Here is a 19,022-nt window from a genome sequence, read left to right as displayed (position 1 = left end):
GGGTTCGGATTAGGGTTAGGGTTAGGTTTAGGTCTAGGGCCAGGGATAGGGGTTAGTGTGAGGGTTTGAGGTTTGGGGTTAGGGTTAGGGCTAGAGTTAGGGCTAGGGTTAGGGTTAGCAATCTCCATTATTTCCTATAGGCAAGCAATCTCCAATGAATCTCTATGGGCAAGCAATCTCCATTATTTCCTATGGGCAAGCAATCTCCAATGATTCTCTATGGGCAAGCAATCTGCAAAGATTTTCTATGGGCCAGCAATCATCTTCATTCCCTATGGGCAAGCAATCTCCAATGATTCTCTATGGGCAAGCAATCTCCATTATTTCCTATGGGTTCGGGTTAGGGTCAGGGTTTGGGGTTAGGGTTAGGGTCAGTATTAGGATTAGGATTAGGGTTAGGATTAGGGTTAGGATTAGGATTATGATTAGGGTTAGGATTAAGGTTAGGATAAGTATTAGGATGAGGGTTAGGATTAGGATTAGGATTAGGGTTCGGATTAGGGTTAGGGTTAGGTTTAGGTCTAGGGCCAGGGCTAGGGGTTAGTGTGAGGGTTTGAGGTTTGGGGTTAGGGTTAGGGTTAGGGTTATGGTTAGCAATCTCCATTATTTCCTTTAGGCAAGCAATATCCAATGATTGTCTTTGGGCAAGCAATCTCCATTATTTCCTGAGGGCAAGCAATCTCCAATGATTCTCTATGGGCAAGCAATCTCCATTATTTCCTATGGGCAAGCAATCTCCAAGGAATCTCTATGGGCAAGCAATCTCCATTATTTCCTAAGGGCAAGCCATCTCCAATGATTCTCTATGGGCAAGCAATCTCCATTATTTCCTATGGGCAAACAATCTCCAATGAAATTCTATGGGCAAGCAATCTCCATTATTTCCTAAGGGCAAGCAATCTCCAATGATTCTCTATGGGCAAGCAATCTCCATTATTTTCTATGGGCAAGCAATCTCTAAGGGCAAGCTATCTCCAATGAATCTCTATGGGCAAGCAATCTCCCTTATTTCCTATGGGCAAGAAATCTTCAATGATGTCTATGGGCAAGCAATCCCCATTATTCCCTATGGGCAAGCAATCTCCAATGATTCTCTAGGGGCAAGCAATCTCATTTATTCCCTATGGGCAAGCAATCTCCAATGATTCTGTATGGGCAAGCAATCTCCATTATTCCTTATGGGCAAGCAATCTCCAATGATTCTCTATGGGCAAGCAATCTCCATTATTCCCTATGGGCAACCAATCTCCAATGATTCTCTATGGGCAAGCAATCTCCATTATTTCCTCTGGGCAAGCAATCTCCAATGATTCTCTATGGGCAAGCAATCTCCACTATGTCCTTTAGGCAAGCAATCTCCAATGATTCTCTACGGGCAAGCAATCTCCATTATTTCCTATGGGTTAGGGTTAGGGTTAGGGTTTGGGGTTAGGGTTAGGGTAAGTATTAGGATTAGGATTAGGGTTAGGATTACGGTTAGGATTAGGATTAGGATTAGGGTTAGGATTAAGGTTAGGATAAGTATTAGGATTAGGGTTAGGATTAGGATTAGGATTAGGGTTCGGATTAGGGTTAAGGTTAGGTTTAGGTCTAGGGCCAGGGATAGGGGTTAGTGTGAGGGTTTGAGGTTTGGGGTTAGTTTTAGGGCTAGGGTTAGGGCTAGGGTTAGGGTTAGCAATCTCCATTATTTCCTATAGGCAAGCAATCTCCAATGAATCTCTATGGGCAAGCAATCTCCATTATTTCCTATGGGCAAGCAATCTCCAATGATTCTCTATGGTCAAGCAATCTCCATTATTACCTAAGGGCAAGCAATCTCCAATGAATCTCTATGGGCAAGCAATCTCCATTATTTCCTATGGGTTAGGGTTAGGGTTAGGGTTTGCGGTTAGGGTTAGGGTCAGTATTAGGATTAGGATTAGGGTTAGGATTAGGGTTAGGATTAGGATTAGGATTAGGGTTAGGATTAAGGTTAGGATAAGTATTAGGATTAGAGTTAGGATTAGGATTAGGATTAGGGTTCGGATTAGGGTTAGGGTTAGGTTTAGGTCTAGGGCCAGGGATAGGGGTTAGTGTGAGGGTTTGAGGTTTGGGGTTAGGGTTAGGGCTAGAGTTAGGGCTAGGGTTAGGGTTAGCAATCTCCATTATTTCCTAAAGGCAAGCAATCTCCAATGAATCTCTATGGGCAAGCAATCTCCATTATTTCCTATGGGCAAGCAATCTCCAAGGATTCTCTATGGTCAAGCAATCTCCATTATTTACTATGGGCAAGGAATCTCCAATGAATCTCTATGGGCAAGCAATCTCCTTTATTCCCTATGGGCAAGCAATCTCCAATGATTCTCTATGGGCAAGCAATCTCCATTACTCCCTAAGGGCAAGCAATCTCCAATGATTCTCTATGGGCAAGCAATCTCCATTATTCCCTATGGGCAAGCAATCTCCAATGATTCTCTATGGGCAAGCAATCTCCATTATTACCTATGGGCAAGCAATCTCCATTACTCCCTATGGGCAAGCAATCTCCAATGATTCTCTATGGGCAAGCAATCTCCATTATTTCCTATGGGCAAGCAATCTCCAATGATTCTCTATGGGCAAGCAATCTCCATTATTTCCTATGGGCAAACAATCTCCAATGAAATTCTATTGGCAAGCAAACTCCATTATTTCCTATGGGCAAGCAATCTCCAATGATTCTCAATGGGCAAGCAATCTCCATTATTTCCTATGGGCAAGCAATCTCTAAGGGCAAGCTATCTCCAATGAATCTCTATGGGCAATCAATCTCCCTTATTTCCTATGGGCAAGAAATCTTCAATGATGTCTATGGGCAAGTAATCCCCATTATTCCCTATGGGCAAGCAATCTCCAATGATTCTCTAGGGGCAAGCAATCTCCTTTATTCCCTATGGGCAAGCAATCTCCAATGATTCTCTATGGGCTAGCAATCTCCATTATTTCCTATGGGTTAGGGTTAGGGTTAGGGTTTGCAGTTAGGGTTAGGGTCAGTATTAGGATTAGGATTAGGGTTATGATTAGGGTTAGGATTAGGATTAGGATTAGGGTTAGGATTAAGGTTAGGATAAGTATTAGGATTAGGGTTAGGATTAGGATTAGGATTAGGGTTCGGATTAGGGTTAGGGTTAGGTTTAGGTCTAGGGCCAGGGATAGGGGTTAGTGTGAGGGTTTGAGGTTTGGGGTTAGGGTTAGGGCTAGAGTTAGGGCTAGGGTTAGGGTTAGCAATCTCCATTATTTCCTATAGGCAAGCAATCTCCAATGAATCTCTATGGGCAAGCAATCTCCAATGATTCTCTATGGGCAAGCAATCTCCATTATTTCCTATTGTCAAGCAATCTCCCATGATTCTCTATGGGCAAGCAATCTCCATTATGTCCTTTAGGCAAGCAATCTCCAATGATTCTCTATGGGCAAGCAATCTCCATTATTTCCTTTAGGCTAGCAATCTCCAATGATTCTCTATTGGCAAGCAATCTCCATTATTTCCTATGGGCAAGCAATCTCCAATGATTCTCTAAGGGCAAGCAATCTCCATTATTCCCTAAGGGCAAGCAATCTCCAATTATTCTCTATGGGCAAGTAATCTCCATTATTCCCTATAGGCAAGCAATCTCCAATGATTCTCTATGGGCAAGCAATCTCCATTATTTCCTATGGGCAAGCAATCTCCAATGATTCTCTATGGGCAAGCAATCTCCATTATTTCCTATGGGTTAGGGTTAGGGTTAGGGTTTGCGGTTAGGGTTAGGGTCAGTATTAGGATTAGGATTAGGGTTAGGATTAGGGTTAGGATTAGGATTAGGATTAGGGTTAGGATTAAGGTTAGGATAAGTATTAGGATTAGGGTTAGGATTAGGATTAGGATTAGGGTTCGGATTAGGGTTAAGGTTAGGTTTAGGTCTAGGGCCAGGGATAGGGGTTAGTGTGAGGGTTTCAGGTTTGGGGTTAGGGTTAGGGCTAGGTTTAGGGCTAGGGTTAGGGTTAGCAATCTCCATTATTTCCTATAGGCAAGCAATCTCCAATGAATCTCTATGGGCAAGCAATCTCCATTATTTCCTATGGGCAAGCAATCTCCAATGATTCTCTATGGGCAAGCAATCTCCAATGATTCTCTATGGGCAAGCAATCTCCATTATTTCCTATGGGCAAGCAATCTCCAAGGAATCTCTATGGGCAAGCAATCTCCATTATTTACTATGGGCAAGCAATCTCCAATGATTCTCTATGGGCAAGCAATCTCCATTATTTCCTTTAGGCTAGCAATCTCCAATGATTCTCTATTGGCAAGCAATCTCCATTATTTCCTATGGGCAAGCAATCTCCAATGATTCTCTATGGGCAAGCAATCTCCATTATTCCCTAAGGGCAAGCAATCTCCAATTATTCTCTATGGGCAAGCAATCTCCATTATTTCCTAAGGGCAAGCAATCTCCAATGATTCTCTATGGGCAAGCAATCTCCATTATTTCCTATGGGTTAGGGTTAGGGTTAGGGTTTGCGGTTAGGGTTAGGGTCAGTATTACGATTAGGATTAGGGTTAGGATTAGGGTTAGGATTAGGATTAGGATTAGGGTTAGGATTAAGGTTAGGATAAGTATTAGGATTGGGGTTAGGATTAGGATTAGGATTAGGTTTCGGATTAGGGTTCGGATTAGGGTTAAGGTTAGGTTTATGTCTAGGGCCAGGGATAGGGGTTAGTGTGAGGGTTTGAGGTTTGGGGTTAGGGTTAGGGCTAGAGTTAGGGCTAGGGTTAGGGTTAGCAATCTCCATTATTTCCTATAGGCAAGCAATCTCCAATGAATCTCTATGGGCAAGCAATCTCCATTATTTCCTATGGGCAAGCAATCTCCAAGGATTCTCTATGGTCAAGCAATCTCCATTATTACCTATGGGCAAGCAATCTCCAATGAATCTCTATGGGCAAGCAATCTCCTTTATTCCCTATGGGCAAGCAATCTCCAATGATTCTCTATGGGCAAGCAATCTGCATTATTCCCTATGGGCAAGCAATCTCCAATGATTCTCTATGGGCAAGCAATCTCCATTATTACCTATGGGCAAGCAATCTCCATTATTCCCTATGGGCAAGCAATCTCCAATGATTCTCTATGGGCATGCAATCTCCATTATTTCCTATGGGCAAGCAATCTCCAATGATTCTCTATGGGCAAGCAATCTCCATTATGTCCTTTTGGCAAGCAATCTCCAATGATTCTCTATGGGCTAGCAATCTCCATTATTTCCTATGGGTTAGGGTTAGGGTTAGGGTTTGCAGTTAGGGTTAGGGTCAGTATTAGGATTAGGATTAGGGTTATGATTAGGGTTAGGATTAGGATTAGGGTTAGGGTTAGGATTAAGGTTAGGATAAGTATTAGGATTAGGGTTAGGATTAGGATTAGGATTAGGGTTCGGATTAGGGTTAGGGTTAGGTTTAGGTCTAGGGCCAGGGATAGGGGTTAGTGTGAGGGTTTGAGGTTTGGGGTTAGGGTTAGGGCTAGAGTTAGGGCTAGGGTTAGGGTTAGCAATCTCCATTATTTCCTATAGGCAAGCAATCTCCAATGAATCTCTATGGGCAAGCAATCTCCATTATTTCCTATGGGCAAGCAATCTCCAATGATTCTCTATGGGCAAGCAATCTGCAAAGATTTTCTATGGGCCAGCAATCATCTTCATTCCCTATGGGCAAGCAATCTCCAATGATTCTCTATGGGCAAGCAATCTCCATTATTTCCTATGGGTTCGGGTTAGGGTCAGGGTTTGGGGTTAGGGTTAGGGTCAGTATTAGGATTAGGATTAGGGTTAGGATTAGGGTTAGGATTAGGATTATGATTAGGGTTAGGATTAAGGTTAGGATAAGTATTAGGATGAGGGTTAGGATTAGGATTAGGATTAGGGTTCGGATTAGGGTTAGGGTTAGGTTTAGGTCTAAGGCCAGGGCTAGGGGTTAGTGTGAGGGTTTGAGGTTTGGGGTTAGGGTTAGGGTTAGGGTTATGGTTAGCAATCTCCATTATTTCCTTTAGGCAAGCAATATCCAATGATTGTCTTTGGGCAAGCAATCTCCATTATTTCCTGAGGGCAAGCAATCTCCAATGATTCTCTATGGGCAAGCAATCTCCATTATTTCCTATGGGCAAGCAATCTCCAAGGAATCTCTATGGGCAAGCAATCTCCATTATTTCCTAAGGGCAAGCCATCTCCAATGATTCTCTATGGGCAAGCAATCTCCATTATTTCCTATGGGCAAACAATCTCCAATGAAATTCTATGGGCAAGCAATCTCCATTATTTCCTAAGGGCAAGCAATCTCCAATGATTCTCTATGGGCAAGCAATCTCCATTATTTTCTATGGGCAAGCAATCTCTAAGGGCAAGCTATCTCCAATGAATCTCTATGGGCAAGCAATCTCCCTTATTTCCTATGGGCAAGAAATCTTCAATGATGTCTATGGGCAAGCAATCCCCATTATTCCCTATGGGCAAGCAATCTCCAATGATTCTCTAGGGGCAAGCAATCTCATTTATTCCCTATGGGCAAGCAATCTCCAATGATTCTGTATGGGCAAGCAATCTCCATTATTCCCTATGGGCAAGCAATCTCCAATGATTCTCTATGGGCAAGCAATCTCCATTATTCCCTATGGGCAACCAATCTCCAATGATTCTCTATGGGCAAGCAATCTCCATTATTTCCTCTGGGCAAGCAATCTCCAATGATTCTCTATGGGCAAGCAATCTCCACTATGTCCTTTAGGCAAGCAATCTCCAATGATTCTCTACGGGCAAGCAATCTCCATTATTTCCTATGGGTTAGGGTTAGGGTTAGGGTTTGGGGTTAGGGTTAGGGTAAGTATTAGGATTAGGATTAGGGTTAGGATTACGGTTAGGATTAGGATTAGGATTAGGGTTAGGATTAAGGTTAGGATAAGTATTAGGATTAGGGTTAGGATTAGGATTAGGATTAGGGTTCGGATTAGGGTTAAGGTTAGGTTTAGGTCTAGGGCCAGGGATAGGGGTTAGTGTGAGGGTTTGAGGTTTGGGGTTAGTTTTAGGGCTAGGGTTAGGGCTAGGGTTAGGGTTAGCAATCTCCATTATTTCCTATAGGCAAGCAATCTCCAATGAATCTCTATGGGCAAGCAATCTCCATTATTTCCTATGGGCAAGCAATCTCCAATGATTCTCTATGGTCAAGCAATCTCCATTATTACCTAAGGGCAAGCAATCTCCAATGAATCTCTATGGGCAAGCAATCTCCTTTATTCCCTATGGGCAAGCAATCTCCAATGATTCTCTATGGGCAAGCAATCTCCAATGATTCTCTAAGGGCAAGCAATCTCCATTATGTCCTTTAGGCAAGCAATCTCCAATGATTCTCTATGGGCAAGCAATCTCCATTATTTCCTATGGGCAAGCAATCTCCAATGAATCTCTATGGGCAAGCAATCTCCAATGATTCTCTATGGGCAAGCAATCTCCATTATTTCCTATTTTCAAGCAATCTCCCATGATTCTCTATGGCCAAGCAATCTCCATTATGTCCTTTAGGCAAGCAATCTCCAATGATTCTCTATGGGCAAGCAATCTCCATTATTTCCTATGGGTTAGGGTTAGGGTTAGGGTTTGGGGTTAGGGTTAGCGTCAGTATTACGATTAGGATTAGGGTTAGGATTAGGGTTAAGATTAGGATTAGGATTAGGGTTAGGATTAAGGTTAGGATAAGTATTAGGATTAGGGTTAGGATTAGGATTAGGATTAGGGTTCGGATTAGGGTTAGGTTTAGGTCTAGGGACAGGGATAGGGGTTAGTGTGAGGGTTTGAGGTTTGGGGTTAGGGTTAGGGCTAGGGTTAGGGCTAGGGTAAGGGTTAGCAATCTCCATTATTTCCTATAGGCAAGCAATCTCCAATGAATCTCTATGGGCAAGCAATCTCCATTATTTACTATGGGCAAGCAATCTCCAATGATTCTCTATGGGCAAGCAATCTCCATTATGTCCTTTAGGCAAGCAATCTCCAATGATTCTCTACGGGCAAGCAATCTCCATTATTTCCTATGGGTTAGGGTTAGGGTTAGGGTTTGGGGTTAGGGTTAGGGTAAGTATTAGGATTAGGATTAGGGTTAGGATTACGGTTAGGATTAGGATTAGGATTAGGGTTAGGATTAAGGTTAGGATAAGTATTAGGATTAGGGTTAGGATTAGGATTAGGATTAGGGTTCGGATTAGGGTTAAGGTTAGGTTTAGGTCTAGGGCCAGGGATAGGGGTTAGTGTGAGGGTTTGAGGTTTGGGGTTAGTTTTAGGGCTAGGGTTAGGGCTAGGGTTAGGGTTAGCAATCTCCATTATTTCCTATAGGCAAGCAATCTCCGATGAATCTCTATGGGCAAGCAATCTCCATTATTTCCTATGGGCAAGCAATCTCCAATGATTCTCTATGGTCAAGCAATCTCCATTATTACCTAAGGGCAAGCAATCTCCAATGAATCTCTATGGGCAAGCAATCTCCTTTATTCCCTATGGGCAAGCAATCTCCAATGATTCTCTATGGGCAAGCAATCTCCAATGATTCTCTAAGGGCAAGCAATCTCCATTATGTCCTTTAGGCAAGCAATCTCCAATGATTCTCTATGGGCAAGCAATCTCCATTATTTCCTATGGGCAAGCAATCTCCAATGAATCTCTATGGGCAAGCAATCTCCAATGATTCTCTATGGGCAAGCAATCTCCATTATTTCCTATTGTCAAGCAATCTCCCATGATTCTCTATGGGCAAGCAATCTCCATTATGTCCTTTAGGCAAGCAATCTCCAATGATTCTCTAATGGCAAGCAATCTCCATTATTTCCTATGGGTTAGGGTTAGGGTTAGGGTTTGGGGTTAGGGTTAGCGTCAGTATTACGATTAGGATTAGGGTTAGGATTAGGGTTAAGATTAGGATTAGGATTAGGGTTAGGATTAAGGTTAGGATAAGTATTAGGATTAGGGTTAGGATTAGGATTAGGATTAGGGTTCGGATTAGGGTTAGGTTTAGGTCTAGGGCCAGGGATAGGGGTTAGTGTGAGGGTTTGAGGTTTGGGGTTAGGGTTAGGGCTAGGGTTAGGGCTAGGGTAAGGGTTAGCAATCTCCATTATTTCCTATAGGCAAGCAATCTCCAATGAATCTCTATGGGCAAGCAATCTCCATTATTTACTATGGGCAAGCAATCTCCAATGATTCTCTATGGGCAAGCAATCTCCATTATTTCCTTTAGGCTAGCAATCTCCAATGATTCTCTATTGGCAAGCAATCTCCATTATTTCCTATGGGCAAGCAATCTCCAATGATTCTCTATGGGCAAGCAATCTCCATTATTTCCTATGGGATAGGGTTAGGGTTAGGGTTTGGGGTTAGGGTTAGGGTCAGTATTAGGATTAGGATTAGGGTTAGGGTTAGGATTAGGGTTAGGATTACGGTTAGGATTAGGATTAGGATTAGGGTTAGGATTAGTGTTAGAATAAGTGTTAGGATTAGGGTTAGGATTACGATTAGGATTAGGGTTCGGATTAGGGTTAGGGTTAGGTTTAGGTTTAGGTCTAGGGCCAGGGCTAGGGGTTAGTGTGAGGGTTTAAGGTTTGGGGTTAGGGTTAGGGCTAGAGTTAGGGCTAGGGTTAGGGTTAGGGTTAGGGTTAGGGTTAGGGTTAGGGTTAGGGGTTAGGGTTAGGGTTAGGGTTAGGGTTAGGGTTAGGGTTAGGGTTAGGGTTAGGGTTTGGGGTTAGGGTTAGGGTCAGTATTAGGATTAGGATTAGGGTTAGGATTAGGGTTAGGATTAGGATTAGGATTAGGGTTAGGATTAAGGTTAGGATAAGTATTAGGATTAGGGTTAGGATTAGGATTAGGATTAGGGTTCGGATTAGGGTTAAGGTTAGGTTTAGGTCTAGGGCCAGGGATAGGGGTTAGTGTGAGGGTTTGAGGTTTGGGGTTAGGGTTAGGGCTAGGGTTAGGGCTAGGGTTAGGGTTAGCAATCTCCATTATTTCCTATAGGCAAGCAATCTCCAATGAATCTCTATGGGCAAGCAATCTCCATTATTTCCTATGGGCAAGCAATCTCCAATGATTCTCTATGGGCAAGCAATCTCCATTATTTCCTATGGGCAAGCAATCTCCAAGGAATCTCTATGGGCAAGCAATCTCCATTATTTACTATGGGCAAGCAATCTCCAATGATTCTCTATGGGCAAGCAATCTCCATTATTTCCTTTAGGCTAGCAATCTCCAATGATTCTCTATTGGCAAGCAATCTCCATTATTTCCTATGGGCAAGCAATCTCCAATGATTCTCTATGGGCAAGCAATCTCCATTATTCCCTAAGGGCAAGCAATCTCCAATTATTCTCTATGGGCAAGTAATCTCCATTATTCCCTATAGGCAAGCAATCTCCAATGATTCTCTATGGGCAAGCAATCTCCATTATTTCCTATGGGCAAGCAATCTCCAATGATTCTCTATGGGCAAGCAATCTCCATTATTTCCTATGGGTTAGGGTTAGTGTTAGGGTTTGCGGTTAGGGTTAGGGTCAGTATTAGGATTAGGATTAGGGTTAGGATTAGGGTTAGGATTAGGATTAGGATTAGGGTTAGGATTAAGGTTAGGATAAGTATTAGGATTAGGGTTAGGATTAGGATTAGGATTAGGGTTCGGATTAGGGTTAAGGTTAGGTTTAGGTCTAGGGCCAGGGATAGGGGTTAGTGTGAGGGTTTCAGGTTTGGGGTTAGGGTTAGGGCTAGGGTTAGGGCTAGGGTTAGGGTTAGCAATCTCCATTATTTCCTATAGGCAAGCAATCTCCAATGAATCTCTATGGGCAAGCAATCTCCATTATTTCCTATGGGCAAGCAATCTCCAATGATTCTCTATGGGCAAGCAATCTCCAATGATTCTCTATGGGCAAGCAATCTCCATTATTTCCTATGGGCAAGCAATCTCCAAGGAATCTCTATGGGCAAGCAATCTCCATTATTTACTATGGGCAAGCAATCTCCAATGATTCTCTATGGGCAAGCAATCTCCATTATTTCCTTTAGGCTAGCAATCTCCAATGATTCTCTATTGGCAAGCAATCTCCATTATTTCCTATGGGCAAGCAATCTCCAATGATTCTCTATGGGTAAGCAATCTCCATTATTCCCTAAGGGCAAGCAATCTCCAATTATTCTCTATGGGCAAGTAATCTCCATTATTCCCTATAGGCAAGCAATCTCCAATGATTCTCTATGGGCAAGCAATCTCCATTATTTCCTAAGGGCAAGCAATCTCCAATGATTCTCTATGGGCAAGCAATCTCCATTATTTCCTATGGGTTAGGGTTAGGGTTAGGGTTTGCGGTTAGGGTTAGGGTCAGTATTACGATTAGGATTAGGGTTAGGATTAGGGTTAGGATTAGGATTAGGATTAGGGTTAGGATTAAGGTTAGGATAAGTATTAGGATTAGGGTTAGGATTAGGATTAGGATTAGGTTTCGGATTAGGGTTAGGGTTAGGTTTATGTCTAGGGCCAGGGATAGGGGTTAGTGTGAGGGTTTGAGGTTTGGGGTTAGGGTTAGGGCTAGAGTTAGGGCTAGGGTTAGGGTTAGCAATCTCCATTATTTCCTATAGGCAAGCAATCACCAATGAATCTCTATGGGCAAGCAATCTCCATTATTTCCTATGGGCAAGCAATCTCCAAGGATTCTCTATGGTCAAGCAATCTCCATTATTACCTATGGGCAAGCAATCTCCAATGAATCTCTATGGGCAAGCAATCTCCTTTATTCCCTATGGGCAAGCAATCTCCAATGATTCTTTATGGGCAAGCAATCTCCATTATTCCCTATGGGCAAGCAATCTCCAATGATTCTCTATGGGCAAGCAATCTCCATTATTACCTATGGGCAAGCAATCTCCATTATTCCCTATGGGCAAGCAATCTCCATTATTCCCTATAGGCAAGCAATTTCCAATGATTCTCTATGGGCAAGCAATCTCCATTATTTCCTATGGGCAAGCAATCTCCAAGGATTCTCTATGGTCAAGCAATCTCCATTATTACCTATGGGCAAGCAATCTCCAATGAATCTCTATGGGCATGCAATCTCCATTATTTCCTATGGGCAAGCAATCTCCAATGATTCTCTATGGGCAAGCAATCTCCATTATGTCCTTTTGGCAAGCAATCTCCAATGATTCTCTATGGGCTAGCAATCTCCATTATTTCCTATGGGTTAGGGTTAGGGTTAGGGTTTGCAGTTAGGGTTAGGGTCAGTATTAGGATTAGGATTAGGGTTATGATTAGGGTTAGGATTAGGATTAGGATTAGGGTTAGGATTAAGGTTAGGATAAGTATTAGGATTAGGGTTAGGATTAGGATTAGGATTAGGGTTCGGATTAGGGTTAGGGTTCGGTTTAGGTCTAGGGCCAGGGATAGGGGTTAGTGTGAGGGTTTGAGGTTTGGGGTTAGGGTTAGGGCTAGAGTTAGGGCTAGGGTTAGGGTTAGCAATCTCCATTATTTCCTATAGGCAAGCAATCTCCAATGAATCTCTATGGGCAAGCAATCTCCATTATTCCCTAAGGGCAAGCAATCTCCAATGATTCTCTATGGGCAAGCAATCTCCATTATTTCCTATGGGTTCGGGTTAGGGTCAGGGTTTGGGGTTAGGGTTAGGGTCAGTATTAGGATTAGGATTAGGGTTAGGATTAGAGTTAGGATTAGGATTATGATTAGGGTTAGGATTAAGGTTAGGATAAGTATTAGGATGAGGGTTAGGATTAGGATTAGGATTAGGGTTCGGATTAGGGTTAGGGTTAGGTTTAGGTCTAGGGCCAGGGCTAGGGGTTAGTGTGAGGGTTTGAGGTTTGGGGTTAGGGTTAGGGTTAGGGTTATGGTTAGCAATCTCCATTATTTCCTTTAGGCAAGCAATATCCAATGATTGTCTTTGGGCAAGCAATCTCCATTATTTCCTGAGGGCAAGCAATCTCCAATGATTCTCTATGGGCAAGCAATCTCCATTATTTCCTATGGGCAAGCAATCTCCAAGGAATCTCTATGGGCAAGCAATCTCCATTATTTCCTAAGGGCAAGCCATCTCCAATGATTCTCTATGGGCAAGCAATCTCCATTATTTCCTATGGGCAAACAATCTCCAATGAAATTCTATGGGCAAGCAATCTCCATTATTTCCTATGGGCAAGCAATCTCCAATGATTCTCTATGGGCAAGCAATCTCCATTATTTTCTATGGGCAAGCAATCTCTAAGGGCAAGCTATCTCCAATGAATCTCTATGGGCAAGCAATCTCCCTTATTTCCTATGGGCAAGAAATCTTCAATGATGTCTATGGGCAAGCAATCCCCATTATTCCCTATGGGCAAGCAATCTCCAGTGATTCTCTAGGGGCAAGCAATCTCCTTTATTCCCTATGGGCAAGCAATCTCCAATGATTCTGTATGGGCAAGCAATCTCCATTATTCCCTATGGGCAAGCAATCTCTAATGATTCTCTATGGGCAAGCAATCTCCATTATTCCCTATGGGCAAGCAATCTCCAATGATTCTCTATGGGCAAGCAATCTCCATTATTTCCTCTGGGCAAGCAATCTCCAATGATTCTCTATGGGCAAGCAATCTCCATTATGTCCTTTAGGCAAGCAATCTCCAATGATTCTCTAAGGGCAAGTAATCTCCATTATTTCCTATGGGTTAGGGTTAGGGTTAGGGTTTGGGGTTAGGGTTAGGGTAAGTATTAGGATTAGGATTAGGGTTAGGATTACGGTTAGGATTAGGATTAGGATTAGGGTTAGGATTAAGTTTAGGATAAGTATTAGGATTAGGGTTAGGATTAGGATTAGGATTAGGGTTCGGATTAGGGTTAAGGTTAGGTTTAGGTCTAGGGCCAGGGATAGGGGTTAGTGTGAGGGTTTGAGGTTTGGGGTTAGTTTTAGGGCTAGGGTTAGGGCTAGGGTTAGGGTTAGCAATCTCCATTATTTCCTATAGGCAAGCAATCACCAATGAATCTCTATGGGCAAGCAATCTCCATTATTTCCTATGGGCAAGCAATCTCCAAGGATTCTCTATGGTCAAGCAATCTCCATTATTACCTATGGGCAAGCAATCTCCAATGAATCTCTATGGGGAAGCAATCTCCTTTATTCCCTATGGGCAAGCAATCTCCAATGATTCTTTATGGGCAAGCAATCTCCATTATTCCCTATGGGCAAGCAATCTCCAATGATTCTCTATGGGCAAGCAATCTCCATTATTACCTATGGGCAAGCAATCTCCATTATTCCCTATGGGCAAGCAATCTCCATTATTCCCTATAGGCAAGCAATCTCCAATGATTCTCTATGGGCAAGCAATCTCCATTATTTCCTATGGGCAAGTAATCTCCAAGGATTCTCTATGGTCAAGCAATCTCCATTATTACCTATGGGCAAGCAATCTCCAATGAATCTCTATGGGCATGCAATCTCCATTATTTCCTATGGGCAAGCAATCTCCAATGATTCTCTATGGGCAAGCAATCTCCATTATGTCCTTTTGGCAAGCAATCTCCAATGATTCTCTATGGGCTAGCAATCTCCATTATTTCCTATGGGTTAGGGTTAGGGTTAGGGTTTGCAGTTAGGGTTAGGGTCAGTATTAGGATTAGGATTAGGGTTATGATTAGGGTTAGGATTAGGATTAGGATTAGGGTTAGGATTAAGGTTAGGATAAGTATTAGGATTAGGGTTAGGATTAGGATTAGGATTAGGGTTCGGATTAGGGTTAGGGTTCGGTTTAGGTCTAGGGCCAGGGATAGGGGTTAGTGTGAGGGTTTGAGGTTTGGGGTTAGGGTTAGGGCTAGAGTTAGGGCTAGGGTTAGGGTTAGCAATCTCCATTATTTCCTATAGGCAAGCAATCTCCAATGAATCTCTATGGGCAAGCAATCTCCATTATTCCCTAAGGGCAAGCAATCTCCAATGATTCTCTATGGGCAAGCAATCTCCATTATTTCCTATGGGTTCGGGTTAGGGTCAGGGTTTGGGGTTAGGGTTAGGGTCAGTATTAGGATTAGGATTAGGGTTAGGATTAGAGTTAGGATTAGGATTATGATTAGGGTTAGGATTAAGGTTAGGATAAGTATTAGGATGAGGGTTAGGATTAGGATTAGGATTAGGGTTCGGATTAGGGTTAGGGTTAGGTTTAGGTCTAGGGCCAGGGCTAGGGGTTAGTGTGAGGGTTTGAGGTTTGGGGTTAGGGTTAGGGTTAGGGTTATGGTTAGCAATCTCCATTATTTCCTTTAGGCAAGCAATATCCAATGATTGTCTTTGGGCAAGCAATCTCCATTATTTCCTGAGGGCAAGCAATCTCCAATGATTCTCTATGGGCAAGCAATCTCCATTATTTCCTATGGGCAAGCAATCTCCAAGGAATCTCTATGGGCAAGCAATCTCCATTATTTCCTAAGGGCAAGCCATCTCCAATGATTCTCTATGGGCAAGCAATCTCCATTATTTCCTATGGGCAAACAATCTCCAATGAAATTCTTTGGGCAAGCAATCTCCATTATTTCCTATGGGCAAGCAATCTCCAATGATTCTCTATGGGCAAGCAATCTCCATTATTTTCTATGGGCAAGCAATCTCTAAGGGCAAGCTATCTCCAATGAATCTCTATGGGCAAGCAATCTCCCTTATTTCCTATGGGCAAGAAATCTTCAATGATGTCTATGGGCAAGCAATCCCCATTATTCCCTATGGGCAAGCAATCTCCAATGATTCTCTAGGGGCAAGCAATCTCCTTTATTCCCTATGGGCAAGCAATCTCCAATGATTCTGTATGGGCAAGCAATCTCCATTATTCCCTATGGGCAAGCAATCTCTAATGATTCTCTATGGGCAAGCAATCTCCATTATTCCCTATGGGCAAGCAATCTCCAATGATTCTCTATGGGCAAGCAATCTCCATTATTTCCTCTGGGCAAGCAATCTCCAATGATTCTCTATGGGCAAGCAATCTCCATTATGTCCTTTAGGCAAGCAATCTCCAATGATTCTCTAAGGGCAAGTAATCTCCATTATTTCCTATGGGTTAGGGTTAGGGTTAGGGTTTGGGGTTAGGGTTAGGGTAAGTATTAGGATTAGGATTAGGGTTAGGATTACGGTTAGGATTAGGATTAGGATTAGGGTTAGGATTAAGTTTAGGATAAGTATTAGGATTAGGGTTAGGATTAGGATTAGGATTAGGGTTCGGATTAGGGTTAAGGTTAGGTTTAGGTCTAGGGCCAGGGATAGGGGTTAGTGTGAGGGTTTGAGGTTTGGGGTTAGTTTTAGGGCTAGGGTTAGGGCTAGGGTTAGGGTTAGCAATCTCCATTATTTCCTATAGGCAAGCAATCTCCAATGAATCTCTATGGGCAAGCAATCTCCATTATTTCCTATGGGCAAGCAATCTCCAAGGATTCTCTATGGTCAAGCAATCTCCATTATTTACTATGGGCAAGCAATCTCCAATGAATCTCTATGGGCAAGCAATCTCCATTATTTCCTATGGGCAAGCAATCTCCAATGAATCTCTATGGGCAAGCAATCTCCATTATTTCCTATGGGCAAGCAATCTCCAATGATTCTCTATGGTCAAGCAATCTCCATTATTACCTAAGGGCAAGCAATCTCCAATGAATCTCTATGGGCAAGCAATCTCCTTTATTCCCTATGGGCAAGCAATCTCCAATGATTCTCTATGGGTAAGCAATCTCCAATGATTCTCTAAGGGCAAGCAATCTCCATTATGTCCTTTAGGCAAGCAATCTCCAATGATTCTCTATGGGCAAGCAATCTCCATTATTTCCTATGGGCAAGCAATCTCCAATGATTCTCTATGGGCAAGCAATCTCCATTATTTCCTATGGGCTAGGGTTAGGGTTAGGGTTTGCGGTTAGGGTTAGGGTCAGTATTAGGATTAGCATTAGGGTTAGGATTAGGGTTAGGATTAGGATTAGGATTAGGGTTAGGATTAAGGTTAGGATAAGTATTAGGATTAGGGTTAGGATTAGGATTAGGGTTCGGATTAGGGTTAGGGTTAGGTTTACGTCTAGGGCCACGGATAGGGGTTAGTGTGAGGGTTTGAGGTTTGGGGTTAGGGTTAGGGCTAGAGTTAGGGCTAGGGTTAGGGTTAGCAATCTCCATTATTTCCTATAGGCAAGCAATCTCCAATGAATCTCTATGGGCAAGCAATCTCCATTATTTCCTATGGGCAAGCAATCTCCAAGGATTCTCTATGGTCAAGTAATCTCCATTATTACCTATGGGCAAGCAATCTCCAATGAATCTCTATGGGCAAGCAATCTTCTTTATTCCCTATGGGCAAGCAATCTCCAATGATTCTCTATGGGCAAGCAATCTCCATTACTCCCTAAGGGCAAGCAATCTCCAATGATTCTCTATGGGCAAGCAATCTCCATTATTCCCTATGGGCAAGCAATCTCCAATGATTCTCTATGGGCAAGCAATCTCCATTATTACCTATGGGCAAGCAATCTCCATTACTCCCTATAGGCAAGCAATCTCCAATGAATCTCTATGGGCAAGCAATCTCCATTATTTCCTGTGGGCAAGCAATCTCCAATGATTCTCTATGGGCAAGCAATCTCCAATGATTCTCTATGGGCAAGCAATCTCCATTATTTCCTATGGGCAAGCAATCTCCAAGGAATCTCTATGGGCAAGCAATCTCCATTATTTACTATGGGCAAGCAATCTCCAATGATTCTCTATGGGCAAGCAATCTCCATTATTTCCTTTAGGCTAGCAATCTCCAATGATTCTCTATTGGCAAGCAATCTCCATTATTTCCTATGGGCAAGCAATCTCCAATGATTCTCTATGGGCAAGCAATCTCCATTATTCCCTAAGGGCAAGCAATCTCCAATGAATCTCTATGGGCAAGCAATCTCCTTTATTCCCTATGGGCAAGCAATCTCCAATGATTCTCTATGGGTAAGCAATCTCCAATGATTCTCTAAGGGCAAGCAATCTCCACTATGTCCTTTAGGCAAGCAATCTCCAATGATTCTCTATGGGCAAGCAATCTCCATTATTTCCTATGGGCAAGCAATCTCCAATGATTCTCTATGGGCAAGCAATCTCCATTATTTCCTATGGGTTAGGGTTAGGGTTAGGGTTTGCGGTTAGGGTTAGGGTCAGTATTAGGATTAGCATTAGGGTTAGGATTAGGGTTAGGATTAGGATTAGGATTAGGGTTAGGATTAAGGTTAGGATAAGTATTAGGATTAGGGTTAGGATTAGGATTAGGATTAGGGTTCGGATTAGGGTTAGGGTTAGGTTTACGTCTAGGGCCACGGATAGGGGTTAGTGTGAGGGTTTGAGGTTTGGGGTTAGGGTTAGGGCTAGAGTTAGGGCTAGGGTTAGGGTTAGCAATCTCCATTATTTCCTATAGGCAAGCAATCTCCAATGAATCTCTATGGGCAAGCAATCTCCATTATTTCCTATGGGCAAGCAATCTCCAAGGATTCTCTATGGTCAAGTAATCTCCATTATTACCTATGGGCAAGCAATCTCCAATGAATCTCTATGGGCAAGCAATCTTCTTTATTCCCTATGGGCAAGCAATCTCCAATGATTCTCTATGGGCAAGCAATCTCCATTACTCCCTAAGGGCAAGCAATCTCCAATGATTCTCTATGGGCAAGCAATCTCCATTATTCCCTATGGGCAAGCAATCTCCAATGATTCTCTATGGGCAAGCAATCTCCAATGAATCTCTATGGGCAAGCAATCTCCATTATTTCCTGTGGGCAAGCAATCTCCAATGATTCTCTATGGGCAAGCAATCTCCAATGATTCTCTATGGGTAAGCAATCTCCATTATTTCCTATGGGCAAGCAATCTCCAAGGAATCTCTATGGGCAAGCAATCTCCATTATTTACTATGGGCAAGCAATCTCCAATGATTCTCTATGGGCAAGCAATCTCCATTATTTCCTTTAGGCTAGCAATCTCCAA

The sequence above is a fragment of the Sceloporus occidentalis genome, unplaced genomic scaffold, assembly GCF_023333645.1.
Source record: "Sceloporus occidentalis isolate IW3139 unplaced genomic scaffold, rSceOcc1.0.p SCAF_8, whole genome shotgun sequence".
Lineage (NCBI taxonomy): Eukaryota > Metazoa > Chordata > Lepidosauria > Squamata > Phrynosomatidae > Sceloporus > Sceloporus occidentalis.
The sequence above is the reverse complement of the archived record's forward strand: the minus strand, read 5'-3'. Positions refer to the sequence as shown.